This window comes from Salvelinus alpinus, chromosome 15, assembly GCF_045679555.1.
Source record: "Salvelinus alpinus chromosome 15, SLU_Salpinus.1, whole genome shotgun sequence".
Classification (NCBI taxonomy): Eukaryota; Metazoa; Chordata; class Actinopteri; order Salmoniformes; family Salmonidae; genus Salvelinus; species Salvelinus alpinus.
Window position 1 is genome coordinate 14,310,704 of NC_092100.1, and position 6,000 is coordinate 14,316,703.

The following is a 6,000-nucleotide window of genomic DNA, read 5'->3' on the forward strand; positions in this document are numbered from 1 at the left end:
CATTGTCGGAACTAGAAGCACAAGCATTTCGCTACACTCGCATTAACATCTGCTAACCATGTGTATGTGACTAATAAAATTTGATTTGATTTGATTTGATTTGATTTGTACAGTATGAAGATAGGCAGAAACTGCTTCTCCAGTAGAAATCCCTGATCACACTTGTAGGTGAACGTCATGACGACGTTGGCTAGCTAAGCTCATGCGTAGAAACACGTCAGAAACACGTCAGCGGGTTTAATGGTCATCTCACACTGAACCGCGCATGTGCAGGCCGTCAAATCAAAAGCACTTCTTCGATATAAAGTTGTTTTGGACAAAAATGAAAGAGTGTCAGTTTGTCACTTTCACGAGGTTGGAGTATTAAGATGTTCAACTAGTTAAGACATTGGCTCAAATCTAGGTCGTGCCTTTAGATTTCAAGAAAATTAACTAAGGAAGAATTTTTCACTTCTCTCATTGACTTCTCAAACTCCAAACCCCGGCCTGGTCTGCTTAGTCTGTTTCGCAAGTCCCGCCTCTGGTTTTTAGAAACGCTGTATTAACAAGGCGACACCAGGCAACACGCCACCTTAACATACTGACCACACCAGCTGCGTTGCGTGCGCGAGCGTGGCAAAATAAATGTACACATACATTACATGGCCAAAAGTATGTCACCTACTCGTCGAACATCTCATTCCAAAATCATGGGCATTAATATGGAGTTGTGCCCCCCTTTGCTGCTATAAACAGCCACTCCTCTGGGAAGGCTTTCCACTAGATGTTGGAACATTGCTGCGGGGACTTGCTTCCATTCAGCCACAAGACCATTAGTGAGGTAGGGCACTGATGTTGGGCGATTAGGCCTGGCTAGCAGTCGGTGTTCCAATTCATCCCAAAGGTGTTTGATGGGATTGAGGTCAGGGCTCTGTGCAGGTCAGTCAAGTTCTTCCACACCAATTTCGACAAACCATTTCTGTATAGACCTCACTTTGTGCACGGGGGCACTGCACGGGGGCACTGCACGAGGGCATTGCACGGGGGCATTGCACGGGGGCATTGGGGTGACAGGTAGCCTAGTGGTTAGAGCGTGGGCCAGTAAACGAAAGGTTGCTGGATCAAATCCCTGAGCTGACAAGGTAAAAATCTGTCGTTCAACCCCTGAACAAGGCAGTTAACCCACTGTTCCCTGGTAGGCCATCATTGCAAATGAGAATTTGTTCTTAACTAACTTGCCTAGTTAAATAATGGTTAAATAAATAAAAAACTATTACATTGTTATGTTGAAAGAGGAAAGGGCCTTCCCCAAACTGTTGCCACAAAGTTGGAAGCATAGAATAGTCTAGAATGTCATTGTATGCTGTAGCGTTAAGATTTCCCTTCACTGGAACTAAGGGGCCTAGCCTGAACCATGAAAAACAGCCCCAGGCCATTATTCCTCATCCACCAAACTTTACAGTTGGCACTATGCATTGGGGCAGGTAAAATAACAACCCAATGTTTATATCACAGGACAAATTAGCTGGCAACAGCAAGCTAGCTATCTAAATGTCCATGAATGTCTCATGTGTTTCTACCTGTCCCCAAATGAATATAGTTGGTTCAGAGTTATTTTAGATATTTCAACCTGCATGTCCTGATCTCATCCTGTGTGGATGGACAAAATCAACATGTGCGCGATGGCGCACACGGACGTGCCCAGTGTAGTCAGCATGTAACTCCTCCTCCACATTTACTGGATTGGTTCTCCAGTGCAGAAGAGAACTTTCCCCGACAGGGCCATAAAAAATGAAACTCTGCTCAGGCATTTCTGTTATGCCTGCTACGTTACATGCTGACTAAACTGGGCACGTGCATGCGTCCACGTGCACCATCACACACATGTTGATTTTGTCCATCCACACCAAACGCGATCTAGACACGCAGATTGAAATATCAAAACAAACTCTGAACCAACTATATTAATTTGGGGACAGGTCGAAACCCATGAAACATTCATGGACATTTAGCTAGCTAGCTTGCTGTTGCTAGCTAATATGTCCTGGGATATAAACATTGGGTTGTTATTTTACCTGAAATGCACAAGGTCCTTTTTTTCTGGAACTTTGTAGAATTTTGACCCATTTTGAGATAAAAGGTGAAACCTAGTTAGTTTCTAGTAATCTCTCCTCCTTCAGTCTTCTTCTTCTGTGGACTTTATATGGCAGTTGGCAACCAACTTTAAGGTGCATTACCACCACCAACTGGACTTGCCAAATTCTATTTTAGCGCCTGGCTACTCAGACACCCGTTGACGCGTGCGAGCGATTTGGATGAAATTATTGAATAACATGTATGTGTACATTTATTTTGCAACGTTCTTTCAGGCAACGCAGGTGGTGTGGTCAGCATGTTAGGTTACATAGAGATTTTTCCATTTACCACAGCATCCATTGCCTCACCTCCACACCTATCATTTACTGTACTGAGAGTTTTGCTTAGTCTTATCTACGATAGGTGAAGTGGATATTATTAGGTTGGCACTCAGGCTACAAAGGCAAATATGTCTATAAAATATGCAGGCCGACCGTTAGGCATACTGCAAATTCTAAAATACCGTATTCTTAATTCAGCTGTGACTGTCTTTTATTTTGGTTCTTCCTTTCTTATTTATCAACATTCTTTCTCTCTCTATCTATCTTAGCCTAGTAACGTAGTTTAACATGATGGGTGCAAATGTGCACTGTATTACATACAGTTGAAGTCGGAAGTTTACATACACTTAGGTTGGAGTCATTAAAACTCGTTTTACAACCACTACAAAAATGTCTTGTTAACGGTTAGGACATCTACTTTGTGCATGACACAAGTAATTTTCTAACAATTGTTTACAGACAGATTATTTCACTTATAATTCACTGTATCACAATTCCAGTGGGTCAGAAGTTTAATTACACTAAGTTGTCTGTGCCTTGAAACAGCTTGGAAAATTTCAGAAAATGATGTCATGGCTTTAGAAGTTTCTGATAGGCTAATTGACATCATTTGAGTCAATTGGAGGTGTACCTGTTGATGTATTTCAAGGCCTACCTTCAAACTCAGTGCTTCTTTGCTTGACATCGTGGGAAAATCAAAAGAAATCAACCAAGAAAATCAGCCAGTCTACAAATAATTGTAGAACTCCACAAATCTGGTTCATCCTTGGGAGCAATTTCCAAACGCCTGAAGGAACCACGTTCATCTGTACAATCAATAGCACGCAAGTATAAACACCATTGGACCACACAGCCGTCATACCGCCAAGGAAGGAGACGCGTTCTGTCTCCTAGAGATGAATGTACTTTGGTGCGAAAAGTGCAAATCAATCCCAGAACAACAGCAAAGGACCTTGTGAAGATGCTGGAGGAAACAGGTACAAAAGTTTTTATATCCACAGTAAAACGAGTCCTATATCGACATAACCTGAAAGGCCGCTCAGTAAGGAAGAAGCCACTACTCCAAAACCGCCATAAAAAAGCCAGACTACGGTTTGCAACTGCACATGGGGACAAAGATCATACTTTTTGGAGAAATGTCCTCTGGTCTGATGAAACAAAAATAAAACTGTTTGGCAATAATGACCATCGTTATGTTTGGAGGAAAAAGGGGAGGCTTGCAAGTCGAAGAACACCATGCCAAACGTGAAGCACGGGGGTGGCAGCATCATGTTGTGGGGGTGCTTTGCTGCAGGAGGGACTGGTGCACTTCACAAAATAGATGGCATCATGAGGCAGGAAAATGATGTGGATATATTGAAGCAACATCTCAAGACATCAGTCAGGAAGTTAAAGCTTGGTCGCAAATGAGTCTTCCAAATGGACAATGACCCCAAGCATACTTCCAAAGTTGTGGCAAAATGGCTTAAGGACAACGAAGTCAAGGTATTGGAGTGGCCATCACAAAGCCCTGACCTCAATCCTGTAGAACATTTGTGGGCAGAACTGAAAAAGTTACACCAGCTCTGTCAGGAGGAATTGGCCAAAATTCACCCAAATTATTGTGGGAAGCTTGCAGAAGGCTGCCCTAAACATTTGACCCAAGTTAAACAATTTAAAGGGAATGCCACCAAATAATAATTGAGTGTATGTAAACTTTTGACCCACTGGGAAGGTGATGAAAGAAATAAAAGCTGAAAGAAATAATTATCTCTACTATTATTCTGACATTTCACATTCTTAAAATAAAGTGATGATCCTAACTGACCTAAGACAGGGAATTTTTACTAGGATTAAATGTCAGGAATTGTGAAAAACTCAGTTTAAATGTATTTGGCTAAGGTGTATGTAAACTTCCGACTTCAACTGTATATTGCATAGTTGTATCCTCTGAGTGGAACAGACTGTATTGTGGCTGCAACAAGAATGCGATCATTGAAAACTGTTGCGTAAGAACAGGGTAATGTCTAACTATCAATCCCCGGAAGGCGAAAACATTGTGCACTAGTCCTTTAAACATTTTACTTGTCGCTTAAAGTTGATTATGTTCGCACACAACAGAGTTTCATTCATGAGAAAATCTATCGATCGATTGTAATACGCGAGAGACTAACAAAGCTCCACTCAGACCGCGATGTTGCCAAAAGAGGAAGTGGGGAGGAACTGTAAACTAAGTGAAACTATTCCTACATTGTTGTATCGTTTTCTAATTGTTGGATAAGGGGAACCGATAAAAACTGGGAGCGGACTTATTATGGTTTGTATTTAAAAAGAACAAGCTGTCCAAACGTTACAAAAAATATAGACTGTACTTAATTCTTAACAGCTATTCAAATTAAAACACTAATTGTCAAAACATTTGACTGTAGACTACATTATGTTGCACAACACATTTGACTAAAACCCTAAATAAAATGGTCTGTAAATGGGCTGGTATGTCCACATAGCCAATAATGTTGTTATTATCTGACTATATCCAGTGACAGTCTGTCCTTGGCATGTATATAGCCCTAAATCAGTTATTTCATTCTAAGTGAATGTACATAAAACACATTTATATTCATATAAACAAATAGACATTGATCATTTAAGAAAGAAAACTACTTAAACGTACGTTAAACTGCGTGATCCATGAAAATCCAGATAGTTTACATCCACACACAATCTTGCTATGTATGGGGCGGCAACAATAACTGGATTGACAAGTAGGTCATCCACTTACAATACGAGAATGAGGACAAGGGCAGGGTTTCCACTAGTTACCACAGCCACAAAGTAAAAATTGGCTATAGGCCTATCGTTATTTTTTTTAGCTTTTTGGTATTCATTTAAAGTTACTGTTAGACATAAACTTAGCAGTGTGGTTAAGGTTAAGGTTTGCTGTTAGGGATAGGTTTAAAATCAGATTTTAAAAAGATAAATTGTAGAAATAGGCGGTGTGTATGACTTTGTGGCTGGGGTAATTAGTGACGACCCAAGGGCAGAGGACTCGGTATGTATAGTTTGGTTGTAGAGTATTACAAGGTAAATAGTAAAATCGTGTGGGGTGATTAATGTAGGACTGGTTTATTTCTCAGGACTACCACACCCCACTCGGGCATGATTTGTAAGAAAATAGGCTTTTAGCCAGAGCTGCACAGGTGAAGAGAAAGTGTTTACTTCTACCCAACATCTGCCCGTGAAAATATGACCACGAAGTGGGTTGAAACCTGGTCTCAGAGCATTTCGTATTCTATAGGTAAATCCGAGACACTCCATTTATACTGAACAAAAAATATAAACGCAACATGTAAAGTGTTGGTCCCATGTTTCATGAGCTGAAAATAAAAGATCCCAGAAATGTTCCATATGCACAAAAAGCTTATTTTTCTACAATGTTGTGAACAAATTTGTTTACTATCAAATCAAAATGTATTTGTCACATACACATGGTTAGCAGATGTGAATGCGAGTGTAGCGAAATGCTTGTGCTTCTAGTTCTGACCATGTAGTAATATCTAACAAGTAATCTTGTCACGCCCTGACCTTAGTTCATTTTTTATGTCTCTATTTTGGTTTGGTCGGG

At 40.6% G+C, this 6,000-nt stretch overlaps 1 protein-coding gene across 3 annotated transcripts in view; it reads right to left on the bottom strand.

Annotated features, from left to right (window-relative positions):
* Positions 1-5,120, bottom strand: part of LOC139540443 (FYVE and coiled-coil domain-containing protein 1-like) — a 43,230-nt gene extending 38,110 nt beyond the window's left edge. The window contains exon 1 of one of the 3 annotated variants that reach the window (XM_071344267.1): positions 5,050-5,120. The gene's annotated coding sequence lies outside the window, so the exon portion shown is untranslated. The remainder of the gene's footprint in view (positions 1-5,049) is intronic. The other 2 variants (XM_071344266.1, XM_071344268.1) reach the window with 2 other exon arrangements.
* Between the last annotated feature and the right edge of the window lie 880 nt (positions 5,121-6,000).